Source organism: Beta vulgaris, chromosome 6 (genome assembly GCF_026745355.1).
Source record: "Beta vulgaris subsp. vulgaris cultivar EL10 chromosome 6, EL10.2, whole genome shotgun sequence".
Lineage (NCBI taxonomy): Eukaryota > Viridiplantae > Streptophyta > Magnoliopsida > Caryophyllales > Amaranthaceae > Beta > Beta vulgaris.
Window position 1 is genome coordinate 41542183 of NC_079207.1, and position 16364 is coordinate 41558546.

The 16364-nt window shown below is 33.3% G+C and overlaps 1 long non-coding RNA gene across 2 annotated transcripts; it reads left to right on the forward strand.

Moving 5' to 3' along the window:
- The first annotated feature begins 2114 nt into the window (after positions 1-2114).
- Positions 2115-8513, forward strand: LOC125499051 (uncharacterized). 2 transcript variants are annotated; one of them, XR_007275713.2, is made up of 4 exons: positions 2115-3016; positions 5284-5410; positions 6376-6464; positions 8363-8513. It is a non-coding gene; the product is annotated as an uncharacterized LOC125499051 (long non-coding RNA). The 2 variants fall into 2 exon arrangements; XR_007275710.2 differs by lacking the exon at positions 2115-3016 and having other exon boundaries at positions 3900-5410.
- Positions 8514-16364: the final 7851 nt, after the last annotated feature.

Sequence of the window (16364 nt, forward strand, 5' to 3'; positions counted from 1 at the left end):
GTTTTTATTAAAAGGGTAAAATATATTATTTCTTATGGTGTAAGTTGAAAACCAGATGAAAAAAGGAATATTAATTTCTAATTTTTTCATATCAGAAATCCATTCTAGTCTGACATGATTTCTAGCAATTTGATCAAAACATCCAAAGAACCAATCTTTTTTATCATTATTTGTTTTGAATAAAAGTCATTATGAATATATTCTAAGTCTATTTGAAATTCCTTTGTAATAACATTAATAGAGGAAAAGGTAGGTGGTTTCATAGCTGAAGAAGTAGGTGAATTGGAATTAGTAGAAGATTCTCCTACTGGTTCAGGTATTGGGTTTTTATAGCGGAATTTTGAAGATTCTTCAAAATGTAAATTTTTAGAAGCAGACATTTGAGGATTATTGTAAGAATTATCTTCATATGTAGGTCGAGCATTTTCATAAGAGGTTGATGGTCTTACCCGTTCATAATTAGTACCTAACTTTATTATTACTTGACCATCAGGTTCTTCTATAATTTGATCAATTTTCTTTTGAGTAATATTTCTAGGAGGAGGATTATAATGAATTAAAAATTGTTAAGGAATAGTAATTTCATTCCATTTTAATTTTTTAGGAGTAAAAAAAAAAAAAGTAGCCGCACTTTCAGTTTCAACTTTTAAGAGTATAGTTTCATCTATAGTGGGATGAAGTAAACATTTTGGATTTAGTTGAGAAGATAAAAGTCTAAAATAGACACGGTAAATTAATGCGAAAATTTTAAAATATTTCCTAAATTGTACTGTTGAATTATTTGAAAGATGGACATCTAGAACTAAAGTGTCTAGTATCCATGGATCGGTTAAGTCTACTGTAAAGTTTGGACAACAATTAAAGTAGATTCGGCCATTACAAATATTAGTTTGAATCATAGCTAAAAGGGAATCTTTATAGCCAACTAAGTGATTATCTCTAAGAGCTATTTATATTGGACAATCAAGACCTTCTCTAGATAGTGGTTTTAAGGCTATTTGAACCATACCAAAATGAATATACCTATATGTTTTCAAGTATTTATCTATAGATATCTTATTAAGTAATTTAATACTTTGAAATTCCTGATTTAAACCCGTAGTTTCCTCATGATGCTTAATAGAAAAAGCAGTCTTAAAATCAAGTTTCCCTATTTGATAAATTGTGTCAATATGTTTCCTAGGTATAGTCCAGTTTTGAAAATTAATCGGAAAAGATATTTCCTTACTTTGTACTACGTTTGAGTTATATCTATCATGTGAAAATAATTTTCTAACAAAAGTAGCCATGATCATATAATAATAAAATTTAATGCATGTAGCAGATAAGTAAATGCATATAAATGGGACCAACGGGACCACCCTTATCGGGACGACCTTTTCTCCTCTTAACGGCTGACCAACGGATAACAAGGGCTGACCAACGTCTGACCAACACTTAATGCATGTTCTTAACTACTAAACCCACAAAATTATATTTTATATGATGTAGGTAGCAATATAAAGATAACAAGTACTAACACTAGATAGTTAAACTAAACTTAGTACATATAAAGATAATAAGTTTTCTTTTAAATAATCAATGCTTAAACTATTCTAATAAAATAAAGTAGAAGTTATCAAGCAATTGTAGTGAAGTGCAAGTTCACGTATGAAGTGAAGATGTACATCATAGTTACTAAGAAACAAAACCACAAAAGGACGAAATAGCAACCCATCTTAATTTTAACACTATTAATAGTACTAGTATGAGTAATTAGACTGTTTTAGGCTTAATATCGGCAGATCCTACCCCCGGCGATTTTTTGGCTCGGATACCAAGATTGACCCCAAGACTGGACGGGTTATGAACCGTCTCGGACGTAGTTCAGATTAATTATATAGCGAAAGGGATAGATGCTACAACAGCTAATGCACAGCCCGTGCCCTCTTTATGCTCAACTGGCGCAAATCGAGAATTTCTAAAAACTGCCCCAGTAGAAAGTTCCCGACTTGCGCAATTGATGCGCCCGGGTCGTGCATTTTGGGCCTGTCGATTTTTAGGGGCAGCACTCCGTTTTTGTCTAACCTCACACTAAACTTTCACATCTCCTCTCACCCTCTTAGAATGGTGAGTTTAGATGGATTCATGACGATAAAAAAAAGGGACTTATGAGATATAGACATTGGAGTTTCTCTCCACATTAGAGAAAAGGGATAGCCCTGAAGGCCCCTCCATCATTTTCACTTTAAATGGTAAGAATTTCTAATTGACCTACGAAGAGGTAAAATTTGCCTTTGGTTGGGACTATCAGGCTGATGATCAATTTATGGCGGCCGGTGTGTGCAATGAGTCTCTGTTTTGGGAATATATTACACGTAGGCTCATTTGGGGTAATAGATGCAAAAGTAGTCAAATTCCCCACCCCTCTCTGAGATTTGTCCATCGTCTACTAGCTATGACAGTATTTTGCCATGGGGAGCCTACTGTTATTCCCAAATTTAATCTTAGCTGCTTATGGACTATGACACCATGGTTGGATATTAGGTTAAATGGTTATTTTGTTGCGTAGAGAGGAGAATGGAAAGATAAGTATGGGGGTATGGTGAGTCAACTTATACATTATGTTAAGGAGGAAATACCGGTGGATGAGCAGGGAGTGGATATTATGCGCCCTATGAACTATCATAACACTAGACAGAATGATCAAACCTTTGAATACTCTCTTGCTCAACTACATGAGCCTACATGCTTTGGTCCCCCCCCCCCCCTCTCAAGACCATTTTGTATGGCTTTATAGTTATAACTTGATGAGCTACATATCCTTTCCACAAAGCTATTTAGCTAGCCATCAATAAGCATACTTCGCAGGCTGATCGTTTTATTCCACCCAATGACATCTATCGTTCGGGGGTTGAGGAACAGTTTGACCAGATTAGGGGCGCAACTCCTGCACAGGCTCGTGAAGAGGATCAAGCGGCCAAGGGTGCGCACAGGCCGAGGTGCCTCTTTCCTTTCATGATATGGTGACTAGTTGGTAAGACTACTATGGTCAGGAGCTTCACGAGATGAGGCACCACACCTTGGATGATAATGTCTATTTTATGCACTTTATGGTGTCTGACATGAACATATTCTTTGTGTCCTAATACCAACCTATTGTTGATTGGGACATGGCGTAATATTGCGAAAACCTAAACATGTTTAACTGACTAATTAATCTATTATCTACTAATTAGGCCATCATAAAACTCCAATTGAATAAACTATTTATAAGTCACAAGTATAAACTATGAAGGAATTTTTTTTATAAAAGGGAAGAATATATTTTTTTAGGCGGGTATGAATTATAATAAGTAAATGATAACAAATCATAATGAAAAGTCCGTATAAATTCTCTTTCAATACAAGGTACTAGAATTTTTTGCACGCGATGCGTGCTTGAATTTTTTTTTCAAAACAGAAACTCGATTTTTTTTGCCATAAGAGTCAAAATTTGAACATTAGACATACGAAATATAATTGTTTTTAGTTGCAAAATTTGATTAGTTTAGTTTCTGTCACTTAAATCTCTCACCATTCTTTTTTTTTTTTTTTGTTTACTTTTCAAAGTTAAATTTTATAATAGAAATTTTATTGAATTTATTTATGATTTCTAATATTATAATTTTTTAGTTGATTTTTGAATTAAGTACTATACTTCATAAAGTGTAAAGAAAGTAGACACTTTGATTTCAAGAAAAATAAATTTTAAGTTTTAATAAAGTTTCCTGATTATTTGAGTAATTTGTGTGATTTTTATAACATGATTTTCTCAATTGTATGCGTGAATTGTAAAGTTTCTTCTTTTAAGTGATTTGTGAGTAAGTGTTGTAAAACTATTTTAAGTAATTTTCTTTGAGTGCCAATTTTGATTTTGACATTCCTTTTGTAATTTAGAAAAGGAAGGGGGGCAAAATAGGCATTTCAAAAGAGGACACCATTGCTCCCCCCTTCCCTTATATAATAGAGATGAATTAAGGGTAATTATTTTTGGTTAAATAATAATAATACAAAAAGAAAAAGAAAACAATGAAAGAAAAAAAGGAGAAGGTAGTAGAATTAAACTCAAAGTTGACTTCCCTCTTCTAGCTTCCTACATACATGGAAACTATTCATGTAATTTACATACTTGGCAACAATTCATGCAACTACATACATGGCAACTATTTGACTTTCCTCTTCTACCTTCCTAAATGCGAAAAAGGAGTCATGTCTGCTCTTCTGATTATAACTTTTGATGTGCTTGTTAGAATCAAATAATTCCAATAGATTTAGAAACTAGACTTTAAGGGACTTCCAATGATAGGTAGCACCCCCGAGGAGACTTCAATTCAAAGAGTTATGCCTTTCGAAAAATTGCACTGTTTCTGCTAAATCTGCCATGCCGCGCGGATTACTAATCCGCCAATTAATGATTTATTCAAGACTTTCTTTATCTTGTAAATTACTTTCCTAGTCATATGGGATTACTTAATATTATTTAGAAGAGATTAGCTTTTCATTCTTTCTCTCTCCTTCCTTTTACACGTTAGTTTTTATTATCTAAGTTTAGTTTTAGTTTTCTCTCCCTTTTCTCTCTAGTTTTTTTAGTTGCAAACCCTACTTTTTCATGTTCTTCATTAATTAATGATTTTTATTTATTTCTTTCATTGATTTATCTAATTATGTTGTCTTCGGTAGATGAAGTTTTTATTCGTTGTTTTATGATTGAGTAGCCTTATTTTCTAGGGTTTGGGAATCCATGTTTATATAATATGATTATTGATTGATATTTATTGATGGTTTGATTAGTTACTTATATCTCTAATTGATTTAATGTTTTTATTTTTAATCTTGCAATCTGATCAATTTTTTTATTAAATATTGGTAATACCGAGTCATAGATCGAGAAATAGTACTCTTTAGAGGCTTACCTACAGTTAGCAAATCTGATTAGGTTGAGTGACCATACTAGCATATGTTGATTTGCGAGCGTTAAGACCTGACCGTAGGATTAACCTGTGCTCTAGATATCTGATTAATTGAACTATTGATGATATTTTGATAGATTACAGTTATAAACATGGTGAACCATTATCCTAGATCCTTTTTAGTTTGATTTTCGTAGTTTGATTAGTTTGGAACTTTCATTCATATATTTTTGATCTTGTTTAGTTTCTCTATACCTTAGAAACTAAATTAAATACGACCATGTCTCTGTGGATTCGACCCTACTTACCCTTCTACATTGTTAGAATGTTTTGAAGGAATTATTTTTGACAGGTGTACGACAGCCTATCAGTGCTAGATGTCCGACGGAGCCTTGCCATCACACGTGAACTGTCGCCACGCCACCGGTGGCCCCCTCGCTGCGGGGCTGCACTGGTCGACCCTGGTCACTTGAGCAGAGGTAATACGTTCCTCTTAACTTTAGATTTCTAATTTTAGAGTTAGTATTAAATCCCAATTAATACATGTTAGTTTTGGGCCTAAAAGCTCTCTCACCTAATTAAACCACTTAGCCTATTTTGATGCTCTATATACTTGGTTTAATGGATTGATTTAGGATAAGCTTAAATGAGCTAGTTAAATTGATTCATATAACTAATAATTGGGCTATTTTATTTTCCTAATCACTAATTTAGTTGAGGCTAATTAAAACTAACATGGTCTTTAATGTGCCTAATGTTGTATTAATCGAAATAAAACTGTGTAAACAATTACATAAATTAGTTGATTCATGCTTATAATAACTTAAATAATGACAATACTCTATGAGTCTTGTAAATATGTTTAAATGAAAATATTAACATGTAGAACTTTGTTTAATTATATGAACTAAGTTGGGTAATTAACGATATAATAAGATAAACTTAGCTCTTTATTATAGCGATTTATGTATTTATAGAACTTATACTCACTCACTTTATAATGTTTACTAAAAATTAAGTTCTGGCAACGTATTAAGGAAATGCATTGTCTGTCGTATTCCCAAAAGGGATACCGCATTGTCCGTTGTACTTCCGAAAGGAGTACCACATTGTCCGTCGTATTCTCGAAAGAGATAGCGCATTGTCCGACATATACCCCAAAAGGGCTATTACGTTGTCCGCCGTACTTCTGAAAGGAGCACCGCATTGTTCGTTGTACACCAGAAAGGGGTAACGCTAGTTGCCAAATGATGATAATGTTAAAAAAATTTATATCACATAATCATAATGATGTTATAATGTTATGTTTACGTAGTGGTTTCATAAATATTTTACGATATTCTCTCCTCTCTTATTGCAAATAGAATGAATTGAAATGGATTTACGATGTTAGAGTAGTATGTTACTGAGTCTCGTCTGATGACATTTTGTTTTTCTGTTTTAGGTATGAACGGGGAAGACAGAATGACGTATCAGTGAGGAGTATTCTAGTTCTTAAGCTTTCATAAACACTTATGGTTATATTCAGACTATGTAAGTTTCAATTTAAGTTTTTATAATAGATAATTATGATTTCAAATTATAATACGATTAAGCTTATGGATTCATGTTTGCCTTGTGCTTTTCGAATTGAAAGTACGAAAGTGACGCATCGAAAATCTAGGTTTTGCTGCTAATAATTAGTTAACTCGCATAATAATGTTGATTAGTAGTCGGGGAATCACCAACAATCTAGGTTTTGCTGCTAATAATTGGTTAACTAACATAATAATGTTGATTAGTAGTCGAGGCGGTACACGGGATATGTTGATCCCACTGCTGATATCGATGTTGAGTTGACCCACATGCGAACTACGAGGGGATTTTCTAGCCGACATCCCGGAGACTTTCTAGGTCTTAGATTGTAAGTTTTTGTAATACTCCGTAATTTTTAGTAAGTTATTATCTATATTTTTAGAAAAGTTTTAGTTTTTAAAAAAGGTTTTATTTACTAAAAAAGCTTATTATTTATTAAAAAGGCTTTTATAAAAGATTTTGAGTATTTATAAATAAATTGTAGCCCAAATAAATATTGGGTCTAAGTTTACAAGTTTTAAAACCCAAGTATTTTGGTAACAAAATTTTAAAAATGTTTTAAAGAAATCTAAAAAGGTTTAGAAAAAAAAAGAAAAAGAAAAAAAAAATATTTGCAAAAGAATTTTTTTTTGAAAAAAAAAAAATAAAAAAAATACAAAATTTAGCTCACGCACAAGGAGTTAGGCGTTAAGGTGATAACTTTTGTTATTTTTCTTCCTTTTAACTTATCTTTTTAGTTATTTACCTTATATGATTATGTATTATGGGATAATTTATATCTTTTCCTAATCTTAGTTGGATAAGCGTAAATATTAGTTATATCTTAACTAGATTAGTTTATCTTTTTCCCTAAATCTATCTTTTAGTTTCCTAATCCTATTCCGATTCTACTTTTCCAACTGGTATAAATAGAGGTCCACCCATCATATTTTTCACACCAAATTTGAGAAATAAATCTCTTTTCTCAAGTTTAAACTTTCTCTCCCTCTTAGCCTACCTTTCTCTTTCTCCCTAGTACTTATTAATTTTCAAGGTGCGTGTATTTGTAGATCTTTAATAATTGTTTTGTAGGTGTAGTATCATGTTTTTAGGAAAATATTTTGGATTGAAATACATGTTTTTATGATTTTATTATGAACTATATCTGTTTTATATGAACATGTTTGAATGTTTATAAATTTTATTTTTGAACTTTGAGTTATGCCTTTTGTTTAATATATTTATAAAGTTTCATCTTTGAGTTTATATTAAAATATTTTAGAAGGAGGTTGATCTTTTGATTCATGTTTAAATATTTAAAAAGGAGTGTTTTTTTTGAACTAATATTATTTTTCAAAGGTTAACCCTTAAGCAAGTTATTTTATTTATGCCTTTATATGGATAAAGTTTTATATAAAAATTATTATTCTTTTTAAAGGAGGATTATTTTCGAGTGATCTTTATTAGTTATATGATCTTTTATGATCACAATTTATAAAGAGGCCACGATTTGTTATTTATTAGCAAGAACGGTAGCTATTATATTATTTACCTATGTACTTTTTGTATAAGTCATGTGGACAAGGTAGTTCCCCTCGTAATAGATTCATTAAGGAATACTAAACTTGCGGGGTGTGCACACTTTAGGCAAGGTACCTAGGCAAGGAAAATGAGTTTTTATTAAGGTTATATACTTTATATTATATAAGTATTATCAAGTATCCAAGAAAGGTTTTTTGAAATTAAATATTTCAAAAATTTAATTAAATAAAGAGTTTAATATTCTGCATTTACATGTACTCGATATTTTTACTGACACGCTTTTGTTTTGTTTTGTTTTATGGCATTGTCCCTGTGATGACCCTTTTGGTGTGCAGATTTTACAGGTTGATATGATGCATACTTCATATGGGGGAGCTAGTGAGGAATCATAATTAGTCAAGGAGTTGTTATTTTATTTTATTTATTTGTATTGTTATATAGTTGTACAATAAAATTTATATTAATAAAGAGAAGTTATTTAAGTTATTTCCTCTGCATTAGTTAAAGTTCAGTTAAGAGTTAGTATTAAAGCCTTTAACGTTATCGTGTGGCAATAATACTCTCAAGTTTCTCAAGGAGTTTTATGTTAAAGTATCTTTTTCAAAAGAGAGAAATTTGGGGTGTTACAGTTTTTCCCTTTTCCTTTTATTTAGTGTTTGTCCTTTTTTCCATTGAGGGAAATGTATGTTTCAAGTGTGGGGGAGGGATAGCTTATTTCTTGTGTATATCTTGTATATTATTTGTTTTTCTTTCCTAAAAAAATGAAGAAAAAAAGAATACGAAAACCCGCTAAGTTGAAATCTCAGGAAAAAATGGGGTCCTAGATAGGTTGAAAACTTGAAAGGGCAATAATTTATGCAAAAAAGTGGCTAACTAGAGCGGGTGAGATTGTGAGTTCATAAATGAAAAAAAAATGTGTGAAGCTAAGATGAAAACCCGAAAAGGCTCCTAGGTAGAATGAGAGATAAAAGAGGAAAATTTGAAATCATTTGCCGGGATCTGGTGTCATAAGAAGGATTGGTGATATAAGGAGTGTCTCGAGTAGGTTTTTCATCTTGGTATTTAGAGTTAGAGGTGAATAGGTTAGAGCTCACTCATCATTGGAGGAATAAGGAGTTCGATTGTTTGATTGTTGTGATTGTTTTTAGATGGTCCAAGTTCGACTCCTTTGAGATTTTTCAGGATTCGAACTTGCTTTTATCATTTCATAACATGAGGCAGGTTATGGTGTTGTGCAAATTAGAATGGTTTTGAATCTTTTGAGATCTTTCGGGATTCAAAGTCATACATTTTTATTATCTTGGTGCTGAGCATAGTGTGAGAATTCTATTTACATTATTTCAGGCGAGCTTTGAGCTCAAGTGTGGGGGTAACTCTTACCCTTATACTTGGCTTTGAGTGACTCGGGGTGGAATATCAAACTTTGTCATACACTAGATGGAGAGATAAGGAGAGTAGTGAAAGGTGAGCAATATATTGGAAAGGATATCTCATTGACATTTATATTGAGTTTACTCGAGGTCGAGTAAATTTCAAGTGTTGGGGTATCTGATGTGACCAAATTATGTGCGATTATACAGTGTTGAGAATTCCATTTCAATAAGGTTTTAGTCTTAAGAAGGAGAGTTTTACGTATTTAAACCTTAGTGTGGAGAAGAGGGAGTTATGATAAATTTGATGTATTAGATTTAAGGACATTTTGTGGTTCTATATGTTTATGATCATTTACAGGTGGATTTTCGTCCCATGTTTGCGATCCATTCAACATGAAAATCTCATAAAGTTCATTGAAGTCGAGGGTTATATGGTTGATGCATCCATGTTCACCCTCTTAGTGTTGGTATAATAGTGTTTGCCCACCATGGGCATTGCAGCGCTTACCTCGGGCATTTTCTGAAGACTAAAGAACCCAGACAGTGGCACACGCCCGAGCCGCGCGCCAGACACGCCCGAGCCGCACATATCGAGGTTTTTGGAGATCTTGGACTGTAGGATGTGCCCGACCCCCGCGCCAGGAAGGCTATGCCCTCGCACTTTGGGCCTGATGGGATTCTTTGGCGATTTTTTGGCTTTCCGTAGGTTTGATTATTATAAAAAAAACACTGGTTTTGTTTATGGGAGAGGATCCCAGACTGAATCAGGGAGAAGAGAGAGCAAGAACCCTAATCCTATATTTTTCCTTGAAGTTTTCATAGTTTATGAAGATTATCAGTTTGGAGATTTCTTTGATAGACACTATGTTGATCGTAGCCTAAATCTAGTCTTGAGAATGGTTAATCAAGCTTCGTTTTATTGTTGTGAGATTTCTCTTTGTTAACTACTTCTTCATTATAATTGTGATTTCTTGAATTTAATTTATGATTATTGTGTGTATTGCTAGGAGTACTACTAGCTTTTACATTCAATCTATCTTTTGGTAAGGATTTAGAATGATACCGATTTATTAGTTTTTCTTTCATGAGTAGCAAACTAGGGTTTGATTCAAGACTCTGATTATTCTTGATTAATCGCTAGGGAAATCATAATTTCCAATATGAATACTTTGTGTTAGCAATTTGTTGATTGCCTCATTGATTCCTAGTTCATTGACTTTCTATCGATTTGAATCTAATCTCTGAATAGGTTAGGTTAATTTATGGTTCAAGTTTTATGATCATCTGATTTAAAAGTCTGATTATTCTTGATTAATCGCCAGGGTTTAACTTGAGCGACTTATAGAAATGGCTTCCCAAACAATTTCGAAATGAATTTTCGATTCACCAATGGCTGAGAACCATCGATTCACAGCATCATCGTCAATCTTGTCACACTCCCTTTGCAAATTCACCAAAAAAAACACAAAACATCAAAATCGAAAAAATTAAACTACAATCACCAGCAATAGCACCGAGTAGAGGAGCGAAGTGGGAGTTGAAAATTATAGGGTTTTCATATTGAAGAAGAGGAGAGGGAGCAAAAAATGAGTTGAAGAAGATGGAGATGACTCTTCTTCTGGTGGTCGTGGCAGCCATGGAAGGTGAGCGACGTTGGAGTAGTTATGAGAGAGAGGGGGTAGGGCACTGCAGGGGGTAGGGGAAGGACTGCGGGGGGTTGTGGGGTGGGGTGAAGGAGGAAGGGTGGGGGCTGGATTGGGGAGGGATGGTGGGTTAAGAGTTAGGGTTTAGGATTAGGGTTAGGGTTAAGGTTTAGGGGTTAGTAGATGGTTAGGGTTAGGGTTAGGGGTTAATAATGGCAAAATTATAAATAACGCAAACGACAAGTAAACATCTATTAGAAAAAGGGCATTTGGTAAATATTTTCGGAAACTCAAGGGTATATGGTGATTATCTGAAACATTAAGGGTATATGGTGAATTTTGTGATTTGTCGTGAGTATTTGGTGAAAAAATGTAACAATCTCTTACTATAAGAAAAGTACATATAAACTCTTACTTCTTGGTATTTTAGGTCACAAAATACATGAGGATCCGATGCGAATCCTTCCCAACCGGGTAAACATATGTGAAGTGAAGGCTCGAATCACATGCCGCGCTAGAACATCGGTTTAATGTCACCCTTTATATCTCGATAGCAAGGACAATGATCAGTAGGAACTATCATCTAAATGTGTGGCCCATCAAGAGCTCCAATAACACTTACATTAGTTTTCAGAATAAAAAAACCTAACCTAATAAATAAATAAGATTTCGATTTTTTCACCATCAACCCCTACCAAGCTGCTTTTTGCACCATATACCCTTGCATGTTTCGAAATTCACCATATACCCTCCACTTCTCAAAAATCCACAACATGCCCTTTTTGATTTTCAGACATTAACCCCTAATCTAATACCGTAACCCAACCACCATCCCACCCCCGCATCTAGGGGTGTGCACAAAACAGTCTGGACTGGAGATTCCTGTCCGTCGAATATCAGGATTCTGGTCCACCGATCCGGTCCGGTCCAAACCCGGAAAATTTCGATTTAGACCGAAATTTCTATTGTTTTAGGCAAAAAAAAATTTATATGTTAAAAAAAATTAAAAGGTAGAAAGTTAGAAATTAAAAAACCTATTATTTATTCTTTTAGGATTATTGTTATTAAAATTATTAATTTTTAACGTATATAATTTATAAATATATTTAAATAAAATTAAAAAGATATTTTTTTAAAAAATAAATTCCGGTCAAAGACGTCCAGGATCGGTCCTAGTCCAACAAAATCCCGGATTCGGGTCCACTAGTCCAGTCTAGTCCGATCCTGGACCGGTGCACACCCCTACCCGCATGCCCCCTTCCCCTGCCCCCGAATCTATGGCAAGTGCATTCAGGTGAAGTCCTTCAGACAATGCCTCAATGATCAATCCTCTTACCCTCATTGCTCAACTCATACCAATAAAAAATTGAATGTAATATATGTGGCTCTAAAGTTTCTCGTAAACGAATTTAAGCATTAGATTTTAATGATAGAAAGTCATAGTATAAATAGCAAAACAACTACAAATTACAAGAAATAATAACAACAAAACATCTGCAAAATTGAAACAGATAGAAACCCTAGCCTAAATTATACTCCCTGTATTTCCTATTGTAACCCTAATATCGACAATCATACTCTCGTAAGTAGAAATTTTGCAAAAGACATAGAAACATGTAATTAATCAGCAAATTATAACTTTAAAGTACCAATGGTATAGAAGTTTCTAACTAATCATCAAATTAACCAATGAATTTCATAGAAACCCTAGCAACTATAGAAGAACCTTGTAAACTGAAGAAGCTTGGAATACCAAATAATCTAACTCAAAAAAGCTCTAATGGAGGAGAGAGAAGACTAGCGGAAAGAGAAAGAGAAATAGGTGGCGTGATATTTGTCGTGGTGTTTTAGGGAAGAAGAGATGAAGTTTGGATTTGAACTGAGAGTATTTCACTTTGGATTTGAAATGACATGGGCCCAAGTTTGTTTAATATGGGAATTGACCAAAATCCAATTTTGATTACATTCAAATGAAATACTCATATCCAAATAGGCCATAAAAGCATTTGAAAATCCAAATTCTAGTGAACAAGGACAATTTTTTTTCAAAAATATATTAAATTGGATGTTTTGGGGAGATTCCACCCTACATGGTGGTTTTTCCTACCATTTATGATGGTGCTTGCTCGAGCATCATGGTCTATCAATTACTTTCTCATTACCCAATAAGTGCAAAAGAGAAAATTATGGGGGATACGAATGAATGTAAAAAGAGAAAGTTGGGACCACAATGAAGTAGCAACTTAGGGTTTGATTCAGGGGCCTGATTATTCTTGAATAATGGCTAGGGAAATCATGATTTCCAATTTGAATACTTTGTGCTAGCAATTTGTTTATTGGCTCATTGATTCGTAGTTTGTTGACTTTCTATCGATTCAAATCTAATCTCTGAATAGGTTAGGTTAATTTATAGTTCAAATTTTATGATCATCTGATTATGATTGTCTAAAGGTTCTTTTACGGGAAAGGAATTTGATTTTCAACTTTGAGTAATTAAGGGTTAAAGTACATACTTGAGAAACCAATGATCAATAGTATGAATTGAAGTGGCCGTCAACCGAACTTAAGATTCTTCCCTTATTGATTACCTTACTTCTTTAGTCACTTAGTTGTTCATTTATTTAATCACAAAACCCCCAATTGATCTACTATAAGCACAAATTAGTCCCCAAGTCTCTGTGGATACGACCCATACATTTATTTGAGAAGGAAAATATAACTTGAGCTTTGGTAGCATGTAACACCCCCAAATTTTTCTCTTTTGGAATATACATTTTAATATAAAACACTTGATAAACTTGAGAGTATTACTGCCACGTGATAACGTTGAAGGCTTTAATACTAACTGCTAACTGAACTTTAACTAATGCAGCGGAATAACTGAACTAACCTCTCTTTAATTTATTAATATTAACTTTATTGTACAACTATATAACAATGAAAATAAATAAAGTAAAATAACAACTCCTTGACTAATTATGAGTCCTCACTAGCTTCCCTTATGAACTATGAAGTATGCATCATATCAACCTGTAAATTCTGCTCGCCAAAATAGGATCATTAAAGGGACAAATCCATAAAACAAACAAATAAAAGCGTGTTAGTAAAAATACTGAGTAAATGTATATGCAAAATATTAAATACTTTATTTAATTAGACATTTGAAATATTTAATTTCGAAAAACCTTTATGGATACTTGATAATATTTGTATAATATAAAGTATATAACCTTTACAAAAATCATTTTTCCTTGCTTAGGTACCTTTCCTAAAGTGTGCGCACCTTTCAAGTTTAGTATTCATTACTGAGTCTATTATGAGGGGATACTACCTTGTCCACATGACATATACAAATAGTACATGGGTAAATAATATAATGGCTACTATTCTAGCTAATAAATATTTAAACATGCATTTAAATAGAAACTCTTTGTAAATTATATGTGTTGAACCCTAGTTTTGATGATGACAAAGAAACAAAGATGCAAACTAAGTAGTGAACTAATGAGTTATTTAAGTGTATGATGTTTAAGGTATCAATGAAAGGAACTGGGAGAATACGAAGTCAAGAAGAAGTCAAGAGAGGATTTCAAAGGCTAAGTAAAGAAGTTTCTATAGTTGATACTGGAGCAAGCATTGGATCAAGAAGAATAGAAGCTAGGCGTTTTATTTTCTAGTTCCAATGTAAAGGAACAAAGAAAGAATGGTAAGGAACTGTGGCAGTTATTTGAGAATGAGAGTTTGTTCCTTTCGTAAGGAACAAACTAAGTGGCACTAAACGATATGTTAAAGGAACTGTTAATAAAAGGAACTAGACTTAGGCGTGCAAAGTATAACGGTTAAATTATGAATTGTAAGTCATTATAGGAAATTATTTTATCTAAATGAAAATCAGTTTTAAAAAGAAAATCTTTTTGGAAAAGATTTTTTTTCGGAAAAATAAGAAAAAATATCCGGTTTTAGAAAGATTTTTTAAAAGATATTATTTTCTTAAAGATTAAAAATTCAGTTTTAAAGATAAAAAGTTTATTTAAAACTGATTTTCGGATAAAGCTCAAGGAACTCCTATTCTTTAGGAGTGTGGCAAAATATCCACGTTCAATAGTTCATGGGATCATGGGACATGATGGAAACGTGTTCCTTAGGGGAAGGAACATCATGGGTTAATGGACTTAAACATGAAATCATTTAATCCCACGTTCTTATGTATTCACTATAAATATGAAGTCTAGATAAGTTCCAAATTGTGTCTGACTAAGTAATTAAGTGAGTTTAACTATTAAGTGTCAGTGCCTTCATTCTCTCATAATAGCCATTTGTTCTTTGCCTTCTTACTCTAATTCCACTAAGCTTATTTCGATCAATTGTATTTTGGTTTTTGGGGTAAGGGAACTTTGAGTGAAGTTCTGTAAGAGAAAGGCTTTGAGTGAAGCTTGTGTGTGTGAGAAAACTTCGAGTGAAGTTGAGAGGAACTGCTGTTAAGGGAACAGTGGCTCAGGAACTTGAGTTTAGGAACTCAAGGTGTGGCTCGAGTTAGAATTAGGTTGTAACAAGTTGTTTGGCCTAATTAGTGAAAGTGTTGAGTTTAAAATCCCTAGTGGTCGAGGTTGTTTCTTCTTGTTGGGCCCAAGAAGTTTTTCCTCGTAAAAATCCCTTGTGTTCCTTTAGCTTGTTTATTCGTTTAAGTTTTAATTTCCGCAAAAAGTTACGTTTATTTCTACACCTACAATTCACCCCCCCTCTTGTAGTGTTCCTAGGGAAATAACAATTGGTATCAGAGCTAGAACTCACGTAAGATAGGAAACCCTATTGAGAAAAAGATCCAAGGAACAATGAATACCACCGAGAAACTTGAAGAAGGTTATTCCACTCAAAGGCCTCCTATGTTCAATGGGAAGTACTACAACTATTGGAAGAACCGCATGGAGATATTCATCAAAGCTGAAAACTATCAGGTATGGAGAGTCATTGAAGTTGGTGATTTCGAAGTCACAACTACAAATGACAAAAATGAGGTAACTCTTAAACCCCTCTCTGATTATGAAAATCTGATTTTGAAAAATGGAAGTAAATGCCATGGCTATTAAACTATTGCATTGTGGACTTGGACCCCATGAACATAATAGGATCATGGGATGCAAATCCGCAAAGCAAATATGGGATTTACTAGAAGTAACCCACGAAGGAACTAATGAAGTAAAAGATCAAAATTGATTTACTTATGAATCAATATGAACTGTTCTGCATGAAATCCAAGAAAGCATCCGAGACATGTTTACTCGTTTTACTAACATTAATGAGTTGGCTTCTCTTGGAAAGTT